Source organism: Pinus tabuliformis, chromosome 8 (assembly GCF_031772625.1).
Source record: "Pinus tabuliformis cultivar Carrire ecotype Pingquan chromosome 8, CPIR1, whole genome shotgun sequence".
Classification (NCBI taxonomy): domain Eukaryota; kingdom Viridiplantae; phylum Streptophyta; class Pinopsida; order Pinales; family Pinaceae; genus Pinus; species Pinus tabuliformis.
The window spans coordinates 318055590-318080290 of NC_142294.1; the positions used below are offsets into that span (position 1 = coordinate 318055590).

The following is a 24701-nucleotide window of genomic DNA, read 5'->3' on the forward strand; positions in this document are numbered from 1 at the left end:
CCTAGTTGTTAATTTCTATTAACAAAAAATTTAAAGAAAACTCAACACTCTAGTACGAAAATCAAAAGTCGGGAGAGCATCATGGAATATATCATCTAGTTTCGTATTTTTCCATTTATTTTTTTGCAAGAAATAAAACATTGTATGTGTGTATTTTGGTGGTTAAGGATAATTATTTTTGTCCAACATTCTACCAAAATTAGAATATGTATGTTTTGGTGATATTGTATGTCGTTATTTGGTATTAAGTATTCTAACCAAAAGTTGAACAATCTCACTAAAATTGCAACAACCAAAAGAGATACATATTATCTTTGAGAAATTATACTTCAAATTGGGCTACTATCATAACTATACCTTCCTTTCTATGGGAAATAGATAGGATTAGGTTATTTAATTTCTTTCCAACCAAATAAGTAATATTGATTAATATGCCAAAACAATTTAACAAATTTATACCTTAATCATTATGGTCATCATTTACGAGGCAAACATTAAGTGAGTCACTCGAACTCCTACATTCAATATGTATTTACAGCCATTAATCAATCAAGTTCCTCGACTGCATACATACATAGTAGCTACTTACAATGATTAATGTCCAAACCCTTGGGACATTTTCGTGCTGCATGCCACAATACTCATAACAAAATAACCTAGGATTCAATTAGTGACTACTTTGATAAAATAGTAGAACTTTCATTCCTTAATCTCCACAATCCTAAGCTCAGGTTGTTCTTAGGCCTTTTTTGAGATGGTGATGGTAAAAACCATGTTCTCCATCTCCTCCTTGAGCTTCTTAACAACAACATTAGAAGGAAGTCATGGCCTCCTCAAGTATCCCACCCATGACCATTCACCTATGCGACACCTATCTCAACCAGGTGGAATCACTCACTTATCTACAAAACCCACCCATCCCCTATGGTAATCTCCACAATGTCCTTTGTTTGCCATTCACACAACAAAAATGAAATCATTTAAAATCATATTCTCAAAACCACAAAAGATAATGAAGAGAAATTGAATATTTAAGGGAGCAAGGGTTTGTAATGAATAGTTACCAGGAAGGTCAGCCTAAATAACGTGCACGTTACAGTTCTCCCGCTAGCCAGCATTTATGTTGGCAATAACTTGAGCATCCTTAGAGAAGCGGAAGAGGGACTGTAGCCCCATAGTGGAAAGGAATCCAAAGAATCATCCATAAATCTCCCAAACACGAATGGGTCGAATAGTCTATTGTGTCTGAAGAAGAAATCCAATAGGCTCAAACCCTCTAGCTCATGCTCATTCCTCCATTTCTATAGATTTGGTCCCTCTTCCCCTTAGTTCAAGGCTATTAAAATCATCATAGCCAACAATAAAGTGAAGTGCAAACCAAATCCTACTAGAAATAGAGTTTGGAAGGAGTAGATTTGATACTAATATTTGATAAAAACATAAAATAATCCCTGAACAGTTCGCTCAAAGAAGATATGAGATATAAATGAGTCATGGGGAATCATACCTGATAAAAACTAAGAGTAATTCCAATAGTTTCTAGATAGTTTTGTTAGATCCCACAACGGTCGTCGATGATTCAGTCACCATCTATCGTCGTTTCCAATAATTATGGAAACCAACTTTTGTTAATTAAATTCTTGTTGGGAGCTCTTAGAGTGGTCCATTACTCCCTCCGCAGTTCTCTACCATGTTCTATGGAACACTTGACTCATAGCCAACAAAAAGCTTGATGGAAGCTTGTCTATAAAAACTTCTGTTTGGTCCCAAAGCTCACTGACTCAATCCTCTTCAGCCTTACACCATCAAATGAGAGTGAGAAAAGCTTAGAAGTGCCACATGGATGAGAGATTTTGGGTGTTTTTTGTTTGCAAAGTTGTGTTTGGGTTTCAGTGGCCTGAATTACAGTGAAAGAAGAGAGGCCGAGTGGCATTAAGAAGTGGGTCAAATTGCCTCTTGTTTACAGAGATTGAGTGGGTTCTCTTGAGCCATTCTTCCAGCTGACTCCAGATTCTCCAAATAGATCAAAGAGGCTAATCCTTGAAAGGTTCGTGGGTTGTAGCGACTTCTTATTAAAAGCACCAAGTTTCATCACGAAAATCAAATCGAATTTCTGAATTTCATTGCCCACATCAAGGCCGCATACACAACATTCTTGCGAGGATGAATTAATCTCCAAAATTTATTCACTCAGCGGAATTTTTCAATGTTTAACCAGAACTTGTGCACAGAAGGGTTGTTTAATCTCAAGCATAATTGTTGACATCTAAAACAGGGTTAACGGAGTGTGAGTAGCATCAATGGCTGAAGTTATGATTTCTTGGGTATTAAAGTTTTTTTTTTTTTCGATTTTTAAGTGTTTATTCCGCATTATAAAATCATTACTAAGCTAATATTTGGTATCGGAGCGAAGTTTTATCTCTACCTTGCCGTTTATAGACATGCTTTGTTTGGCTCAATGCCATATTTAGAGGATTTTTTGAATTAAGGCATTTATTTGGAAAAATGTCTAATTTTCGCTCAATTTTTATGCTTATAATATTTATTTGGTTTAATTATATGCAGTTTGTATAATTGTTGTGAAAATTTATTAATTATGCTCATATTTCATTTCCATGAATTGATTATTTCTGCTCTAAATACATGCTATTTTTGATGAGCATACGAGACCCATCGTTAGATGTTATGCATGAATATTAAATAGTTTTATTTATGCAATTTATAATTATTCACATATCAAGTTATGCATAAAATAAATAATGTTTGAGTGATCCATATAATTTTTAATTGATTAGAGAATAGCCACATCATCTCTAATTAAATAAAATTATATATTATGATTAATTAGGATCACATAAAGAATATTTCGACATTAATTGTAATTAATTATACTAAATATAATAAATTTTATCCCACAAGAATTTTTATTATATTTATGTAATTAATTAGGATACAATATTCATAACTTACCCACAGGAATTATGAATTTATAGTTTTATCATAAAGTTCAAATCTAAGATAGAATTTATATCGAATTATAATCATAATATACCCTTTAGGATTATGAATTAAGTTAATAATTTGATAAATTCTATCATAAAGAATAATTGAATCTGCTTGAATTGAAAATTTAGTCCACAAACAATTTTCATGTCATTAGATTCAATTTAAAGCATGATTTACAATGGTAAAGCATGAAATTTCATTTTTAGGCCTCAATTTTAACATAAGCATGTGATCTTTAATTTTATGCACTTGTACAACCTGCAAATTTCACTGATATTCGTTGAGATATCAGTAAACTTAAGGGAGATAACTATAAGGTCTAGAAGGAGAAAGTTCTCTTTCATTTGGGGTGGATGGACATAGATTATGCTATTAGGAAAGATGAACCGTCGGCACTCACTAATACCAGCACTGCAACGGACGTCATGCTTTGTGAATGATGGGAGTGATCTAATTGCCTAAGCATGATGTTCATTAAGACTAAAATTTCAGCTTGTATTCATGGTTTCGTTGATCAACATGAAAAGGTTCGAGACTTGCTGAAAGCTATTGATGATCAATTCGTCACTTCAGACAAGGCACTAGCAAACACTCTAATCATGAAGTTCTCATCCCTAAGGCTCACTAGTGTGAAAGGTGTACGCGAGCACATCATGCAAATGAGGGACACTGTGGCTCAATTGAAGAAACTCGAGGTTGAAATATCAGAGTCTTTCCTGGTGCACTACATCCTGAACACCCTTCTGCACCAATACAGACCCTTCAAAATCTCATACAACACACATAAGGATAAATGGTCAATTAATGAACTCATGACCATGTGTGTTCAAGAGGAAGGGAGACTGGTGATGGAACTAGGAGAAAGTGCAATGCTGGCAACACGTGGAAAGGGCAAATCTCAAGCCAATCAGAAAGGGAAAGGTAAAGTACCTCCCCAAGCCGATATCAAGAAGGATTCCAAGTGTTTCTTCTGTAAAAAGAAGGGACACATGAAGAAGGAATGTGCCAAATTTCAGGAATGGATTGTGGACAAAGGTAATCCAATTTTGTTTGTTTGTTATGAATCTAATATGGTTAATGTCAATATTAACACCTGGTGGATCTATTCTGGATCAAAAATTCACATTTCAAATTCCTTGCAGGGTTTGCAAAACCTAAGGAAGCCAGTGGGAAGTGAGCAAAGCATCTTATCAGGAAAAAAGATGAGCTCGCATGTGGAAGCTATAGGAACATGCTATTTAACTTTAAGTAGTGGCTTTGTTTTAGAATTAGAAAATACCTTTTATGTTCCAAGTTTTTCTAGAAAGTTGATTTCAGTTTCAAGACTTGTAGATTTTGGATATTCCTTCAACTTTTCATAAATATCTTTCAGTTTATTTTATAAATCTGATTGTGTTGGGAATGATATTTTGTCTAATGGTATTTACTACATTAATTTACAAAACAATGTCACTTATTATTCAATGCATGTTCACACTGGCACTAAAAGATGTGTTATTAATGAAAATTCCTCTAAATTATGGCATCGGAGATTAGGTCATATCTCCATAGAAAGAATTAAAATATTAGTAAATGAAGGGATACTTAATACTCTAGATTTTACTGATTTTGAGACTTGTGTGGAATGCATAAAGGGAAAGCAGACCAACAAGTCAAAGAAAGGTGCCAATAGGAGTTTGGACATATTAGAGATCATACATACTGATATATGTAGTCTAGACATGGACTCACATGGTTAGAGATACTTCATCTCTTTTATAGATGATTACTCACGATATATGTATCTCTACATTCTTCATAAAAAAAATGAAGCATTAGATGCCTTTAAGATCTTTAAGGCTGAAGTAGAGAAACAATGTGACAAGAAAATTAAGATTGTGAGATCAGATAGAAGTGGAGAATATTATGGTAGATACACAAAAGATGGACAAGCACCTCGACCATTTGCAAAATTTCTTCAAGAGCATGGGATTGTTTCCCAATACACCATGCCTGGTTCACCCAACCAGAGTGGTGTAGCAGAAAGAAGAAACCAAACATTATTGGACAGGGTGCGGAGTATGCTTAGCAGCTCCAATCTTCCTAAATCCTTGTGGACCGAAGCACTTAAGAAGGTAGTGTTTATATTAAACAGGGTTCCAACCAAAGCTGTTCCTAAAATGCCATTTGAATTATGGAAAGGTTGGAAACCGAGTTTGCGACATATGCACATTTTAGGATGCCCATCTAAAGTGAGAATATATAATCCACAAGAGAAGAAGCTGGACCCAAGGAACATAGTGGGTATTTCATTGGATATGTTGAAAGGTCTAAAGGTTACACATTTTATTGTCCATCTGACAGCACTAGGATTGTCAAATCAAGAAATGCAAAGTTTTTTGAAAATGACTTGATCAGTGGGAGTGATCGAACCAAGAACATAGTTTCTGAGAAGGATCATTTAGAATCTCAACGTTCCACCTCAAGTGATAGATTGGTTATTGTTCACAACACCCCTCAAGTACAAACTGGTGTTGAACAACCAATTTTTGAAGTTCCAAAATCTGCTGACAACATTCTAGTAGATCAGGTAGTTCAAGAGTTGCCAACAACTTTTGAACAATGAGTTGAACCACATACTTCTCAGGAAGATGACATTACAACATTAAGAAGATCTATTAGACCAAAGAGATCAACAATTCCTGATGATTATGTTGTGTATCTGCAAGAACCTGACTACAACATTGGAGCTGAAAATGATCCCGAGTCATTTTCACAAGCCATGAGTTGCAAAGAATCAGAATTATGGTACGATTCCATGAAGGAAGAGATGAATTCTATAAAGAGTAACGAAGTTTGGGATCTTGTTGAGTTGCCTAATGGTGCAAAAGCCATTGGATTTAAATGGGTCTTTAAGACAAAGAAAGGCTCATTGGGAAACATTGAGAGATACAAGGCAAGACTCATTGTTAAGTGATTCACTCAGAAAGAAGGAATCAACAACACAGAGACTTTCTCTCCTGTATCTAAGAAAGATTCCTTGTTCATTATTATGGCATTAGTAGCCCATTTTGACTTGGAGTTGCAAAAAATGGATGTGAAAATTACATTTCTCAATGGAGATCTAGAGGACGAGGTTTACATGAGACAACCTGAAGGATTCCCCTCTAGTGATGGTGAGTAATTGGTTTGCAAGCTCAAGAAATCATTATACAGTTTAAAACAAGCATCCCGCCAATGGTATTTGAAATTCCATAATGTAATTTCTTCATTTGGTTTTGTAGAAAACATTATGGATCAATGTATATACCTGAAAGTCAGTGGGAGGAAAATCTGTTTTCTTGTTTTATATGTGGATGACATTTTGCTAGCAAGCAATGATAAGGGTCTACTGCATGTGAAACAATTCCTCTCTAAAAATTTCGATATGAAGGATATGGGTGAAGCATCTTATGTCATTGGCATTTAGATCCATAGAGAAAAATTCTGAGGCATCTTGGGTCTGTCTCAAGAAACCTATATTAATAAAAATTTAGAGAGATTTCGGATGAAGGATTGTTCGACAAGTGTAGCTCCCATTGTGAAGGGTGATAGGTTCAATTTGAACCAATGCTCAAAGAATGATTTTGAAAGGGAACAAATGAAGAACATTCCATATGATTCTGCTATTGAAAGCCTAATGTATGCTCAGGTCTACACAAGACCTGACATTGCATTTGTTGTGGGAATGTTGGGACGATATCAGAGTGATCGAGGTTTAGACCACTGGAGAGCTACAAAGAAAGTAATGATGTATCTTCAAGGAACCAAAACCTACATGCTTATGTATAGACGGATGGACAATCTGGAATTAATTGGCTACTTAGGTTCTGACTTTGTTGGATGTGTTGATTCACGCAAATTAACATCAGGATACATTTTTATTATGGCCGATGGAGTTGTATCATGGAGGAGTGCCAAGTAGACCTTGATTGCCACTTCCACTATGGAAGTAGAGTTTGTTTCCTATTTTGAGGCTACTTTACATGGTATATGGCTTAAGAGTTTCATTTCTGGGCTTAGAATTATGGATTCTATCTCTAAGCCATTGAGAATGTATTACGACAATTCAGCTGTTGTTTTTATGGCTAAAAACAACAAAAGTGGGAGTCGAAATAAACACATCGACATTAAGTAATTAGCTATAAGGGAATGTGTTAAAGAAAAGAGAGTGGTCATTGAGCACGTCAGCACTGAGTTGATGATCGTTGATCCTTTGACTAAGGGCATGCCACCGGTTAAATTCAAGGATCATGTAATGAATATGGGACTTGGTTCCATTATTTAGTTTCTCATTATATGGACAATGTTATTTTAATGAAATTCTTAATTATTGAGATGTTTTCCTCATATTTATGTGCACCTTAATTTGTTTTGAGGGAATTCATCTGTGTAGGACCAAGAATAAACATAGGATTTATTCATTAAGAAATTTTTGCCACATAAATTTTAATAGAAATAAATACATAGTAATACATGGAAGATAATACTTGTCATTAGAGGACGTATAGCCATGATTCATGTATTTATTACTTAATACCGATTATCAATGGGTTTGAAGATGAGACATTAATATTGGAAGTATGGACCAAGTGGGAGAATGTTAGCTCCCACAATAGCTGTCGATGATTCGATCACCATCTGCCTCCGTTTCCAATAATTATGGAAACCAACTGTTGTTGATTAAATTCTTGTTGGGAGCTCCTGGAGTGGTCCATTACTCCCTCTGCAGTTCTCTACCATGTTCTGTGGAACACTTGACACATAGCCAACAAAAGCTTGATGGAAGCTTGGCTATAGATACTTATGTTTGGTCCCCAAGCTCAGTGACTCAATCCCCTTCAGCCTTACACCATCAAATGAGAGTGAGCAGAGCTTGGAAGTGCCACACAGATGAGAGATTTTGGGTGTTTTTTGTTTGCAAAGCTGTGTTTGGGTTTCAGTGGTCTGAATTACAGTGAAAGAAGAGAGGCCGAGTGGCATTAAGAAGTGGGTCAAATTGCCTCTTGTTTACAGAGATCAAGTGGGCTCTCTTGAGCCATTCTTCCAGCTGACTCCAGATTCTCCAAACAAGTTGAAGAGGCCAATCCTTGAAAGGTTCGTGGGTTGTAGCGACTGCTCATTCAAAGGACCAAGCTTCATCACAAAAATTAGATCTAATTTCTGAATTTCATTGCCCACATCAAGGCCGCATACACAACACTCGAGCGAGGACAAATTAATAAAGTCATTTACTCAACCGAATTTGTCAATGATTAACCAAAACTTGTGCACAGAAGGGTTGTTCAATCTCAAGCATAATTGTTGACATCTGAAGTAGGGTTAACAAAGTGTGAGTAGTATCAATGGCCAGAGGTATGATTTCTTGGGTATTAAAGTTTTTTTTCGATTTTTAAGTGTTTATTCCGCATTATAAAATCATTATTAAGCTAACAAGTTTGAGATTAAGGCAGGCGACAAGGATGTGGAAGAGATTGCTGAAGAGAGTGGGGTGCTAATGGCCAATCCAAAGGTACGGTTTCTCTAAAGTTGTTCTGCAGGTAGGCGTCAAGACTTGCAGCACATCCTTCCTTGTTGCACGGTCAAGGGCATTGTAATGGAATTAAAAATGGAGATGTAGCACTTCGACTGATTGACCATGTGTCAAATTTTTGTTTGTAGGAGGACAACAAAAATAGAAGTCTGTGATTGGATAGATATGCCCATCCAACACCCTCATAGCAACACCTATCAACATAATTAACAATATTACTATGAGATATTTATAGTTTGATTATTAATTTATTTATACTTTTCAAATAGAATTTTAAAATTATATTTTATACATAATTAATTTATTTGAATTCTTAAACTATTAATAATTGAGAGATATAATAAATTTCAAAGTTATTATAAAACAATAATCATTATGATTGTAAAAAATAGATTCAGTAAATAAAATAACAACATTTTTATTAGTTATTAAACAAAATTTGATTAACAATATATTTTCATAATCAAAATAATTAATTTATAAAATTATGTAAATTTTAAAAATAATAATATTGAAAAATGTAATTCAGATTTAAAAAAAAAACAATAAAATCTTTTTTTGTCAAGTTTTATTAAGTCCTTTTCATATCAGTCTTTAAACATTATTATACGGATAGTTATATCTCTTTTGGAACAAGATTTTCCAAATTTTAATTTAATTATCAATAATTATTAGGTGGATGATATAGATTTAACCCTTATGAAAAGATTTCAAATATTTTTAACAATATTCAACAATCAAAGGTTGAAATTTATCTTCAAAGTAGTTATATTTTATTTTTTAATTTAATTGATTAATTAAAAATGCATTACAAAAAATTATCATACAAATTAATCTTTTTAAGCATCTTTTTAGACACTTAGTATTGATAACAAATGATATTATAACAAAACCTATCTATATATTAATAATCTCCTATGTAAATTTCTATGGTTAAAAGTTTTATTACATTTTTATTTTGATATATATATATATATATAGATAGATATATATATATATATATATATATATATATATATATATATATTTTTATGTTAGATTTTTAATTAATAATAATATTATGAAATAAATATTTTCATTTTTTCTAATGTATTTATGTTTGTCTACATTTATCAATTTTTAATTTATATGGTTATATAATAATAACCATTTCTGATCTAGGGTAATTAATAAATTAATTAGTGTTAAAAAGTACTGAGTTTATCATTTAATTGGTATACAAACATATTAAAATCTAATTACAATATTGGGCCACATGTTTCGCAATATTTTATAGAATAATACTAATGAGTTGCAATGCATGGAAAAACATTGTAGAATTATTGATTGGTCTTAAATAAAAATGTCTTTCTAAAAATGATTATATCATTTTACTTAAAATGGCATGCCCATAGGAGTTATACTAAAAAAATTCTAATTAGTATGACTAGTGATATCATTATTTCCATGAAAATAACATAGACACACGAAAGGTGTATATTCTAATTGGCATATGGCATTATATGTTGGGACAAATGTTTCAGAACCACTTAGTTGCCCTGCCTAATATTGTGATGTGATCATCGTAGATGATTTGCAATTGATAGGAGGTGAAAGCCTCACTTCTCAGCTCGATCTTCCAAAACTCTCCTCAAGCAATCACACAAAATAAGATAAAGTACTCTAGCATTTACTTGTATCAAGCAATCACACAAAATAAGATAAAATACTCTAGTATTTACCTGTATTATTATCAGGCTTATAGTTTCTTAAAGAGATTTACAAATATATATTTAGAATTTGTCTTCTTTATTGTCAATTTCTAAATAAGAAAAAGCTAAATACATATTTCAGATATTTATTTTCTTGATATAAGTTTTTTTAGGATTAGATGTTTCTTTCCTCATTAGATGTTAATATTATGAGCCATGTAGCCTCACTACCAAATTCCTCTCTGTTTATACGGAAAGTGTCCCCTGTTTTCCACCTCTTGGTTTAAGTGTGAAGCCATGGATGAAATGATTTTTGGATGCTGCTAGAATTGATGTGATCTAATGTTCACTATTTGTTATCAGGAAATCTAGTGTCTATGTAGAGCTGCTAGTCCCATTAAGACGGGTAGCTATCTTAGAAACAAACAAATTAAAGTTAATTTCATTTTCCTTTATGAGAAGTAGATAGGAGAGGATCAAAGAATACCAACCTCGATCTTTTGCTCGGTTCTTTGCTTGTTCCTTCTCCTCACCAATAGGTCTTTGCCACTTCTCCCTTGACCACTTCACTTCAAATAGTACCTGTAAAGTCAAAGCATCATAATACCTTCAAAGTGTAGAGATCTACAATCATAAGCAATATAGGACCAGATATATATTGACCACACAAATGCATATATTATCAGACATACAAGAACGTGGAAGAAAACTTGAATATCTTTATTGATATAAAGATTAGAAGACAGGATTACAACCCATCGATCTGACCCAGCGTCATCCTCCCAGCATGAAAACCCTTCTTCACCTCGTGAAAAGCTTAGATCACCAAACACTATGATATTCCACTAAGAAACCAATAGCACTTCCTTACAAGATACAAAATTCCAGCCTCTGGATCTCTGGGATGAGGGATCCATATATAGATGATTGTATGGAGGTGAGTCAGCTTCTGGGATTTTGAATAGTGTCTTCTCTCAGATAGTACTTGATTCCACTTGGAGATTGATGATCTCTTACTCATCCCTGGGCGAATTCAGATAGGCAAGTGTCACATGAGAAGTTTCTGGAAGATTCCATGATCATCCACCTCACAAACTGTCTCTGCCATTTGTCCATTCTCACCCATCGCACCATACAGAAGGGTTTTCCAGTATGCATCGCACCTTTTACACTGGGCAGGTGAGATGCATCGCACCCTTAGCACTGAGCAACCTGTATGGTCCAGTTTTGACCAATTCTGAGCAGTTTTCTATGGAGAACTTCTGGGAGATGATGTAATCAGCTGACCTTGTCCCTTTAGGGCATGAAACAACACTTTTAGGGACTCGGGAGCCCTTAGTTCATGGACATATATGATTGGGATTGCATTGCCCAAAAATGTCTATAACAGTTGGCCCCTAAAGCATGAGGTTGTTAATCTTTTGATGTCGGGTGAAATGCTTTATCATGAGGATCCGAGGTCTTTCGAACTGGAAGGCAACCTATAATAAGATACAATACAATACATTATCTTGATAATATTTTCATGATCTAGCTGAGGCGGGCATTCCCATGCTCAGCTTTATAAATTCATTTTCATGTACATGGGACAGACAACCGTCTGTATGGCAGACTGATGATTCTGATAGAGCCATCATCCTTTGATTCGGATGATCATCGTGCAGCAATGATGTACATTTGATGTCTTTATTTTCCCGAATATATCATAGCCCGGATGGATGAAACTAGATCCGGGATCTTCAAACTCGTCCAATCTTCACCCGAAGTACAAGTCGATCCATGTGAAAAATGTTCTGGGGTCGAACATGGAAAGACATCGCCTGATTACCAGCCAATGATGTAAGCTGTTAACGGGCGCGAGAGGAATCACCGTTAAAGATGATGACCCTCAAGGTATGACAATACAATTCCTGTGGTGTGAAAATGGGACTTGGCATCGAACACCATGCAAAATCTCTCGGTCGAAGGCCATTGATGTAAACCTGTCGCCGAAAGTGAGAAACTTGCCATTGAGGCATGCAAGCTTCAAAGTACTGAAAGGGTTGTTCCTAGGTCGACTTCTTGGATAATGAGTTGATGTCGACAAGAAGTGACCCGTCGTAGGAGGGCCTTAATGAATCCCACATCTATAACATGGAATGGAGCAAATGACTTTTGGAGGTGAAAACGATTTGATGACACAGGGTTCAGGGTGGCGGTCATGAAAGAATGAAGCGTAAAGGTATTGCAGTGGATGAGACACAAGATGGGTTGGTGAATTCTCTGATCGACTTCTCTTGAACATATCGGTGACACTGAAATGGATTGGTAGCGTTAACCCCAAAGATGGATGGTACGGTGGACCAATGGTAATATGACCGGTGAACAGAATAACCCAACCCGACTCAATCATGGTGATGGAGTGAAAGTGTCATGTTCAAGAGCAACTCGCTACCAATAAAGTTTCTTCAAGTTTTCTTCCCAATTTTTCCCCAGTCATTGTTGACCAGTACCTCTTTATTTTTATCAAGCTTGAGGAGGATAACATATGCTTGTTCTATAATTTTCCCTTCGGGCAAACCCGTCGCTATGTTTTAACAAGCCTAGTGACAATGAAACTCGTTCTTATCTGTATGGACAAGTTTGTCGCTATTGGTTTTAACGAGTTTAACGAAAAAGACAACTCGGTCCTTTTTCAATTTTAGAGAGTCTAAAAATGGACGGAAAGGAAACTCCAGTGATCCTTTTTTGTCATGTAATCCCTTAAATCCGAAAAAGTATAAAATAATACAAAAGGGATGAATTTTCGATAGTTTTAACAGGCTAAACAAGACAAGCACTCGATCTTTTTGTGTAATAATCCCTCAGGTCCAAAAAGATTAAAATATAGAGGAGGGATAGAACTCCCAGTAGCTTTAACGAGCTGGAGAGGCCAACTGCTCGGCAATCTTTTCATATTTTACGAGTCAGACGAAAAGAGATTAAAGGAGACTCGTTTTTTGAGGAACGAGTGATAATTTCAGGTAGCAGCTGATTCCAAGTAAGGTTTGGAATTTTCCAATCACGGTAGTGTCACGAGGATGGCTAATAGAATCACTCTTAGCAGCTATTCCTCAAAAGGGGTAAATAATCAAATGGAGGTGAATGATCGGCTAAACAAAGTGCAGGTGATGATGAGAACACGACCAAGGCTCAAGAGCTGATGATAATGCATTCACAATGGTTATTTACCGGAAATTGGTTCATTTTTTAATGAGATTAAATTCTGGGGGGAACGTTTGCTCTTTTCTTAGGTTTAATTTTTAACGAGCCTGAACTTCACATAAAAATTGCTCGTGATAATGGTCATTGATTATTTGATTTCACTGCTAACACATTGTTCTTTCGACGGTCGTACTGCCTATTCAATTACTTCATCAAACCGATTAGAAATGAATAATACATGCTTGAAAAATGAGTTAAAAGACTAATACCTTACTCGAATTACGTGAAGAGTAATTTAAAAGTGGTTTTTACCCCTCATTTTACCATTTCATTTGAACTTTGGTTTTTTGGAGCTTTGGAGGTGCCTTCCCCCCTTGATTTTCACTAGCTAATTCCAGGAGATTCCGTGGATGACTCTCGGCGCCGTCTAGACCAGGTAAGAGCTAAACCTGAGCTCTTTAGTTGCATTCCTTCCTTTTTGAATTCTGAGCATGTTTCCCTATTTTTCTGAGCCTCTGGGATTTGAAAAATTCACCCTGGCTCCATCGCACCCTTCCTATATCGAAAGGTGCAATGCATACTGGCCTGGCTATTGTCCAGTCAGTATGCATCTCACCCAGTACACTGCTGGGGTGTGATGGGCGCAAGAAAGGAAACTTTTTCACTATTTTCTCATGGAATTTTTTTGCCTGTTTTTTTCCAAATCAGGACCCTCACTCTTCTCTTGCTTTTTTTGCAGAGATTCATCGAAGCAAAATGGTTGTTACATGGTGAGAACGTGAGCATGAAGAAGAGGACATGGTTTCTTTACATGATCTATGTACGGTAACTGCATTGCGGAACTGTGGCTTGCTCAAGTTTTTCCGCATCTCTAGCATGAGGCAACAAATCAACTTGTTGCAATATTTCCTTGTTGCATGGGATCCTACCAAGCAGGTGTTTCAGATCAGAGGCAAATCCATCCCCTTGACTGTCATGGACATCTATTTTTTGACCGGTTTATCAAGGCGTGGTGCCCCTCTCTCATTATCAGGTTCTGCCCGTGGGGGTGAATCCGTGAGAGATTACATTCGCCAGTACTGTAGAGAGGAATCTCAACCGAGTAGGGACGGCAAGATCAACATTTGAGATGTCACTAATAGGTCCTTGAGGACCATTCTATTCACTTTTTCTAGACTGGCTGGTAGTGCGGCTCTTCACGTGGCTAACAGGTCCTATATGCAGTACGCCTTGGAATGCCTCGAACCAAAGGTGTTCAACAGGTGTGACGCAGTACTCCCTATGGTGAAAGAACAACTGACCAAGGTAAAAAGTAGAAGATCCAAGAATTTCAGCTATGGTTCTATTTTGACTGCTTTCACCTTGGAAAAGATCCCATTGATGTAGCCACAATACATTTCACTTGGTTTACCTCCACTGACTGAGCCACGAATGCAGAGATGGGTTGATCTTATGGCCCGACATGTTGGTCAGTCCCAGGTTTCTTTCTCTGATACCTTCTTTGAGTGGTTCGACCGTCAGGAGATGGTTTTTGTCGAGTTTCCATATGTTGGTATGGATTTCCAGGGTGACCCAGATTTGGTGCTGCCGGCTGGTGAGCAGTGGGGTGATATAGGTAAAATCTCTGACCATATCTTTGTTTATTTTTTTTATAATTCTCTCGTTTTTTCTTCTATCAAGACTAATCAAAACTCATGTTCTCATGCAGATATTGGACCAGTTCGGCCAGCAGTATGTCTGAGAGCACCAGTTGTCGTTCCAGCAGGAGAGGCTATGGGGAGGGCTATCCTTCGTGACCTTGATGTGGCCGAGACTCTTTTAGCATTGCAGGATCAGGTTGAAGGTCTCACTCTTGGTATTTTGGACATGAGGACTGACGAGCTGCCGCTAAGGTTGCAGCGACACACTACTAGCGTGCCGAGTTGATGGACTAGGCTTTTACACATGATTGCACAGGCAGTGACTTGTTATCACCAGCATCATTAGACTAGGGTGCCTCCTAGCATTTTGAGTTTCGGGTCATTTGACCAATTTTTTCTTGGTTACAAAACATTATGTATAAAACATAAATAATTATATATATTTTTTTTATTTTCAGAGTTTTATGGTTAAGTCACATGATCTTGATGCAAATATTGATGAAATGCTTCTTTTATAAATGTTGCAAATGTATATCTAACACATAATTTGCCAATGAGTCTATTAATGTGTCTAATTTTTTGGAAATATGCTGATATTGAATGGAATCAAACTCCCTTTCCAAAATCTTGACCCTTAGGAACATGCGATAGATAGTTGGATTCTGTACGGAATAGATACCAGTGAGCTGTAGAATGACGAGTTGTGAGTCTAGCCTGACAACAAGTCGGCGTATGCCATGCGTGATGGCATCAGAGAGGAGTTCTATCAACGCGTTGTATTCAGCAATGTTGTTCATTGACCGACCAATACATACCCCTCTGAAACTTACTAACTCGCCACTTGGATCGAAGATGGCCCAGGCTGCAGAAGATAGGTTCCGCGAACTACGACTCGCTCTGTCGGCATATCCAACAAATGATTCCAATAGGTTTGACATCTGCAACAAATGCAAAAGTGGATCACCTAACCAAAACAATTACCCTTAGCGAAAACAAAAATGTAACAAAAGCATAGGGGTTACTATCTTGAGTCAAGCATAGTAATGCTTAAGGTACAACCCATTGTGGGGTTGCGCCAGTGGAATCCCATCATAATCCACTAACTCGTAGGCTCCTTTTGCTAGTACATGCTTAACAATATAGGGGCCCATCCATAAAGACTTGAACTTACCTACTCCCAATTTATCGAACTCCTGGTCGTAAAGTAATACCAGGTCACCTTCTGAGAAGACACGGGGTTTGACATTCTTGTCAAACTACACCTTGACTTGTTTATTATGGGCTTTGTTAGCCAAAGCGGCATCATGATGGGTTTCATCCAATTGGATTAGTTCCAAGAAACAAGCCTCCTCTTCTGAAGTTCCGGGGAGAAGGTCGACTGCGAGCTTGAGAGACAAGATTTCACACTGAACTGGTAAGATTGCTTCCAGGCCATACACCAGTTGAAAGGGTGTAAAACTGGTTGCATTCCTCACCGACGTCCGGTATGCCCACAAGGCCGAGTACAGGATCAGGTGCCAACTCTGTTTATGGACTCTGATCATCGTTTGCAGCATGTGCTTCAAGACCTTGTTGATTGCCTCAACTTGTCCATTAGCTTGCGGATAATACGGAGTAGAGTTGTCGTGGGACAATCCTAATTTGGCAGCCAACTCAATCATCATGTGATTCTGAAAATGCGATCCATGATCTGTAACTATGACCTGTGGAACGCCAAATCTAGAGACTACATGGTTGAAAAAGAAGAGGGCAGCCGTTTCACCGCTATTGTTTAATGTAGGCATCGCCTCGGCCCATTTGGTAAAATAGTCTACTGCGACTATGATATACCCATGCCCCCTGGCCGAGGTGGTGTTACATGTCATGAAATCTATGCCCCATTTGGCGAATTGCCCAACAACAACTACTGGTTGCAGAGGTGCGGGTGGTATTGTGGTTTTGTGATCGAAGATTTGACAAGCATGGCAACTTCTGATTGTTGTTATGCAATATTTCATCATTGTTGGCCAAAATTATCCTACTCATAAAATCTTTTGCATCGTAACGTAACCAGATTGATGCCCCCCATACGCGCCTGAATGGCAATCATTCAGGACTTTTTCGGCCACCTCGTGTGTGAGGCACCTCCGCAGAATTGTATTTGACACCACGACGGTAAAGCATATCACCGACGATCATGTAGTCTTTTGCTTGGTATCGAATGCGTCGTTGTTCCGAGCGGGAGGTATTAGACCTATATGTTTGGGTTTGGAGATAGATTATTATGTCTCCATACCATGGATTGCTTGAATATATCAGAAACAAAGATTCGTCCATGATCACTTCTTCTGATGTGGCATCGTTGGACGACGATGGGAGATTGCATAGTAACTCTGTGAAAACCAGGGCTTTCTTCGATTTGGATTTTATGAATTCCAGATCAAACTCTTGTAAAATTGCTATCCATTTTGAATATTTTCCCCCTAGCAACTGTCGCGACAATATATAAGTCATGGGGTTGCAATCTGACAAAATGGTAGTTTTTTGAAAGAGGACAGTGTCAAAATCTTTGTATCGCTTGAATAGCTGCGAGAGCTAGCTTTTCAACGTAGGAGTATTTGCTTTCTGTATCATTTAAGTTTCTACTCAAATAATATATAGGATGCTCAATTCCATTGTCTTCTTGAACTAAAACCATTGTGATGGTTGTATCTGTTGCAGCCAGATACAGGTTAAAGTCTTTTTGATAATCAGGAGCATACATTAATGATGATTTTATTAGGGATTCCTTTAAAGCATCAAAGGAAGCTTGAGCGACCTGATCCCAGATGAAGGGTACTCATTTTTTCAATAGACGAGTATAACCTTTAGCAAGTTCGGCATAATTTGGAATGAACCTCCTTAGAAAGTTTTCTTTCCCTTGGAGTTTCTGAATCTAAAGCAAATTTGGAGGTGGAGGCAAATCAATGATTGCCTAAACCTTACATGGGTCCAGAAAAATCTTGTCCTCTAAGACCACAAAGCCAAGTAAACAACCAGAACTGACACAAAACACGCATTTGTGTGGATTGAGTCGTATCTTGTAGTGTCGGCAATGTAGAAATATCACTCTCAAATGCTACAGATGATTGGTCCACTTTCGCTAATGAGCCAGAAGATCGTCGAGATATGGTTGAACGATGTTCTTTATGTCATGGAAGGCATAATTCATTGCCCTCTGAAATGTTTCCCCTGCGTTATTTAAACCAAAGGGTAGCTTGCGATATGTGAATGTGCCCCACAGCCAAATAAATGCAGTCTTTGACTGGTCCTGTGGGTGGATGTTAATTTGATTATACCCGGAAAATCCATCCATAAATGAAAAGATTTCACATCGAGTGCATTCATCAATTATCTGGTCAATGAAGGGTGTAGAGTAGTTGTCTTTTGGACAAGCTTGATTTACATCCCTGTAATCGATGCACACTCTAATCGTTCCTTGTTTTTTCATTACAAGAACAATATTTGATACCCAATCGGTTAGAGGAACCAGGTAAATAAAAGTAGCATGGAGAAGCTTTTCAACTTCTACCTTGATGGCAGCGGCTTTCTTGGGGTGCACCTTCCGTAGCCGTTGTCGTACCAGCTTGACATCTGGATACATCTTAATTTCATGTTCAACTATGCTCGAGTCAATGCCTGGCATTTCATCATACGACCAAGCAAAGACATCTCTGAACTCATGAAAAAGAGCGTAATATATTTCCAGTTTTGAAGAAGAACAAGATTTGCCGACATGAATATTCTCTACAACATATTTTTTGGTCAAGATATTTAAGGCAATAGTCTCTTCAATATTAGACAAGTTTCATTCGGAATCCACCATGTTTAGAGTATTTGATAGAAAATCAAAAACTGATGGATGATGAAGGTCACTGAAACTATCTTCCTTGTAATCTGGAATATGGGAACGATGGTGGTGTTGGAAATGATACTAAGAGGGGGGGGGGGGGGGGGGGGGGGGGTGAATCAGTATTATCAAATCAATATAACTTTTCCATTTCCATATTAAGATTCATATACGCTACTTCAATTAAGGCAAACCGCGTGTATATGCAACTGTGTGTAATGCAACAAGCTTACATCCAGTAAACTTATGATTCAGTTAGTTGATCCTTAATGAGTGCATCAGAACATTATTGACCATATGAACAGTAAATAGGATGAGTAAAATAGAACAGATCATCACACACAAGAAGCACACATGAACACCATGATGTAAGGTGGAAACCCAATGTGGGTGAAAACCACCTGTTGCAAGTTGTCTCAATCTTCTTTTTAACAAGAAACTTCTTTTACAATAGTTTTGTACTGGTGCACTCTTATACCAGTACGCAGGCTTCTACCTGCAGAAGGCTACAACCTTCTCTCGTTTTCCAGACTCTCCTATAAGGGAGCTACAACACCCTTAGCTCTTGTACTAGCTAATGTACTAGTATGTAGGTGCCATCCTACAGAAGGCTACAACCTTCTCTTTCTTCTAGGGACCACGTTTCATAAATTTTCAAACTGGATCCATGAATATCAATCAAACATCAAATAGATCTGCAATCAACCAACTTCCTTGTACAAATAATAAATCAATAACTTCTCAAAACATAGTACCAATAACCAGACACCAATTCAGAACCCTAAACACTACAGTAATAGACAAAAGCAGCTAAAACATATTTCAAGAAAACGTCTGCAACTTCACCAATAGAAACCTGCGTACGTCCGCAGTATTCAGTTCTTTGACCTGCGGGTATCCGCACCTCCGCTATGTCGAACGTGCGGGTATCCGCACCTGCAGTGTGTCGAGCATGCGGGTATCCGTGCTTGCATTGTGTCGAGCCTGCAGGTATCTGCGCCTGCAGTCTATCAAACATGCGAGTATCTGCGCCTGCGTTGTGTCAAGCCTATGGGTATTCGTGCCTATGTTGTGTCACACTTGCGGGTATAGATAATTTGTTAGACTTCACTTATACCCCAGATTATCAGATTTATAGATCTGATCATGTGTCACAGAGATCTCGACCCATCAGTAGATCCGTCTTGTAATGCTCAGGTTTCTCCTTGATTCAGGTCCAGCTATAAATCACCAACCGATCACCAGTATTTTAGATCTTGCTCATCTCAATATATTCAACACATCAGTTGCTCCAGCTAAATGATCTCCTTTCCTTTTTATAGTCTAGGCCTTACTTAAACCATAGTCCAAAACCATAGAGATCCAATACTAGGGACCCAAAACCCGGGTTCAATACTTTAGATGCAAACACCACGGACCAAAACCACAGGATCAAAAAATGTGGAACTAAATACCATGGACCAGCCATAAGATTTCCCATGTGTGCACTTTTCTCTACATGAAAGTGCGTGTACTTTACGTCCGTACTTTTTGTTCGGAGCAGCGCCTTACATGTCTGCACCTTTTGTTCGGCGCACCTGCGTATGTTTGTGGCTTTGTGAATAGGACCCTGCGGATATCGCATTTTCTTCCATTCTGAGAGCTTGAACATCAATTATTTGCTACTGACCTGCTGTACTATGATCTGACATCTGTGTGAGTTGCCATCAAGGACAACACTTATGTCATCGAGCCAAACCTGTGCCAAACCTGTGTCATAATGCCAACAATCTCCCCCTTTGGACTTGATGGCAACCCAAAGTCACTCAAAGTCTTTTCTCCCCCTTTGACATCAAGAGAAAAGGGTTATGCTTCCCCTGAGTACATGCTAAAATCTCTTCTCTGCTGTGTTGTCCAAGCTCCCCGTGACATATAGGCAAGATCTGCAAGAAGATGTTCTATAAACGAAATATGACTTTATACATCATAACTGACCTTCCTATCACCAAAGACTCATACATACAACTCCCAACCAAGAGGGGATACATGATATAATAAGCATATTACATTATCCATCCCAGGCATAGTGGGGCAACCAAGATAGGCTATTACATGACCTTGACAAAATAAATATAGAGACAAAATATTAGCAGCATCTGTCAATCATTATTCAGATCAGTATCCATGTTCTCCTTCTGCACTTGCTCCTCCTAAAATCAAAACAACGGAATAATTGAACCAAGATCTTCTATGATAATTCCAAAAATGCATTATTAGAAGAATATATGCTCCCCCTGAACCTGTTCCAGATGGTCTCTGACAGACCCATACCGAACTCTTCTCATCCTTTCTTTTCTTCAAGTCGACTGTACCCACATAAACCAGCGTATGTATGCGTATGCCCCATATGAAATTCGCGTACAACCAACAATCTCTGAAACAGACAAGATTCAACAACAAGATGATGCCTCAACTACCCCCAGCTTTTGTCTGAGGTATTCAAAGGTCTCACTGGGCAGTGGTTTGGTGAGAATATCAACAACTTGTTCCTTAGAGGGAACATACTCCAATTTGACCTTTTGTTCAAGCACTTGTTCTCGGAGAAAATGATACTTGATCGGTATGTGATTAGTCTTTGAATGCATGACAGGATTCTTTGAAATACTGATTGCACTTGTGTTATCACAAAAAATGGAGATAGGTGGAGTACAAGTGATTTGAAGATCTTGCAATGTTTGCATCATCCAAAGGAGTTGTGTGCAGCAAGATGCAATAGCTACATATTCTTCTTCAGCCGTAGATAATGCAATAGAGCTTTGTTTCTTGCTGAACCAAGATACTAATCTAGGACCCATGAAGAATGCACCACCACTAGTGTTTTTCCTATCATCCACACTTCCTTCCGAATCCGCATCAGTGTATGCATGAAGTGTGAGATATGTACCTCTAGGATACCATAGGCCATATTTTTGAGTTCCTTGAAGATACTTGAAAATTCTCTTAACTGCCTGAAGATGGGTTTCCTTTGGATTTACCTAAAACCTTCCAACTATTCCCACTGCATGCATAATGTCTAGTCGAGTACCTGTTAGATAGAGCTGACTACTAATCATGGATCTATAGGTTGGTTGATGTACAACTGTTGATTCATCATTTTCACTAAGGCTGCATCCTCTCACCATAGGGGTACATACTGGTTTCGAATCCTCCATCCCATATTTCTTCAAGATCTGCTTGAGATATTTGGTTTGTGATAGACAAATGTCATCTTTGTTTTGTTGGACTTGTAAACCAAGAAAATATGTGAGCTCACCAAGAATGGACATTTCAAACTCTTTCTGCATCACCAAGGCAAAATTTTGACTCATGTCTTCTTCATTTCTACCAAAGATATCATCAACATACACAACAAGTATCATCAACTTATCATTGTCAATTTTTATATATAGATTGCTATCAGTCGATCCTTTTATAAAACCTTGTTGATGGAGGTACTTATCCAACCGATAATACCACTCCCTTGGAGCCTGTTTAAGGCCATAGAGAGCCTTTTTGAGTTTGCATACAAGTTTAGGATCATTTCCAAGAATAAACCCATCTGGTTGTTCAATATATACTTCTTCATTTAAGTCTCCATTCAGAAAGGCAGATTTTACATCCATCTGAAATACTTTGAACTTGTGAAAGCTAGAAAGAGAAACGAACATTATTATAGCCTCAAGTCTGGCAACTGGAGCAAAAGTTTCTTCAAAGTCTATGCCTTCTTGTTGCGCATATCCTTTACAAACAAGTCTTGCCTTGTTTCTAACCACATCCCCATTTTCATTCAGCTTATTTTTGAAAATCCATTTTGTCCCTATGACATTCTTATCTTTTGGTCTAGGAGCCAACTCCCAAGTGTTATTCTTTTCAATTTTCTCGAGTTCTTCCTCCATGGCCTTGACCCAGCATTCATCTTTGCAAGCCTCTCTTACATTATGCGGTTCAGTGGAGGAGAGCAATGCTAGATAGCTTGAAGCTTATGAAATGGTTCTTCTTGTTTGTACACCTGCCTCTTTCTACCCCAAAATTTGAGATTCTGGATGATTCTTTTGAACATATCTGGATGGAGTCTTTTCTTCTATCCTTATCTGTTCTTCTAGTGCTTCATGGGTTTCTTTTTCATCATGAATCTGATTTTATGTTGACGGATAGTCTTTGCCATCTTTGAGATCTTCAGATTTTACCTGCCTAGGAATGTTTCCTTCCTCATCAACCACTACATCAATACTTTCAACAATTTTACCAAGTCTTTTATTGTAACATTTGTAAGCTTTACTGTGGGGAGAGTAACCAAGTAAAATGCCTTCATCTGCTCTAGGTTCAAACTTGCCAAGATTTTCATCAGTTCTTTAATGTAGCATTTGCTTCCAAAAATTTTGAAGTATTTTACCGTGGGAGTCTTACCGTACCAAAGTTCATGAGGAGTCTGAGTGCTATTTACCCAGATGTTTGTCTTGTTAAGAATAGTAACAACGGCAAACGCGGATTCTCCCCAGAAGGTTACGGGAGTTCCAGACTCATCAATCATAGCACGAGCCATTTGTTGAATTGTTCTGTTCATCCTCTCCACTACTCCATTTCGCTGAGGAGTCCTTGTAGCAGAGAATTCCCTTCGTATTCCATGTTCTTCATAAAAATTGAAAAATTCATCTGAGGTAAATTCCCCTCCTCGATAAGATTTGAGGCATTTGATTCTGCGATCTGATTCGTTTTCAACCAAAGCTTTGAATGACTTAAACTTTTTGAAAGCTTCATCTTTATACTTCATGAGTCCTATCCAACACATCCTTGAAAAGTTGTCAATGAACAATATCAAATACTCTTCTCCTCGAGGTGACCTCTTCCTAGTTGGACCACATATATCAGTGCGTACAAGTTCAAGTGGCCTGCTAGCTAATCCTTCCTTCTCAGGGAAGTTAGTTCTGGTTTGCTTACCAAATTGACATGATTTGCATATTGTATTGTCTGGAATTCTGATGTCAGGAAGATCACGAACTACCTAATATTTGCATGCTCTCTTTGTCTGAGAGAAGCTAGGATGCCCCAGTATTCTGTGCCATAGCCAGTGTTCATCATTCTTACTTAAATAGCATTGTTGTTGTTCTCCCTTGATTACGTATAAGTTATTTGGAGTTCTTATGCCTCTGATCACTATTTTTCCTGTATCAAGCTCACGAACAATACATCCATTTGATCAAAATATTACCTCAGTTCCTTGATCACACATCTGACTGGCACTCAATAGATTATGCTTTAAGCCATCGACATACATAACATTTCCAGCCTTGACCTTTTCCTTCAAACGAACAGAGCCTTTACCTTTTATGAATGCAGGGGTGTCATTTCCAAATGAGACCTTCTTTTACTTTTCTAAGGCACTATATGACTGAAGTTTTTCTTTATCACCTGTCATATGTTTCAAGCACCCACTCTCTATGTACCATTGATTTTCCTGTCCTTCCATATATAAGGCTATCCCACATCTTTCCGGTTGCGTTTCTTTCCTTTTCCATGTTTTGGAACTCAATGAAGCTTGCTCCTTTTGAGTTGTTTGCCAAAACCTGCTTCTGCATTCAGAATCCTCATGACCGAAGTTGTTACAGATAGAACATTCTATTTCATTTTCAAGAGCAGAGAAGTTATTGTAGGTTCTTTTCATGACTCATATCATACTCCTTTGTTTTTGAGCTTCCTTAATCATGATGGTCTTGTAGGCAACACATTGAGCAGCTTTATGACCA

General features: G+C 37.5%; 1 pseudogene; it reads right to left on the bottom strand.

The window, feature by feature from the left end:
• Nucleotides 1-699: 699 nt before the first annotated feature.
• Nucleotides 700-24701, bottom strand: part of LOC149235413 (17.6 kDa class I heat shock protein 2-like) — a 28881-nt pseudogene continuing 4879 nt past the window's right edge.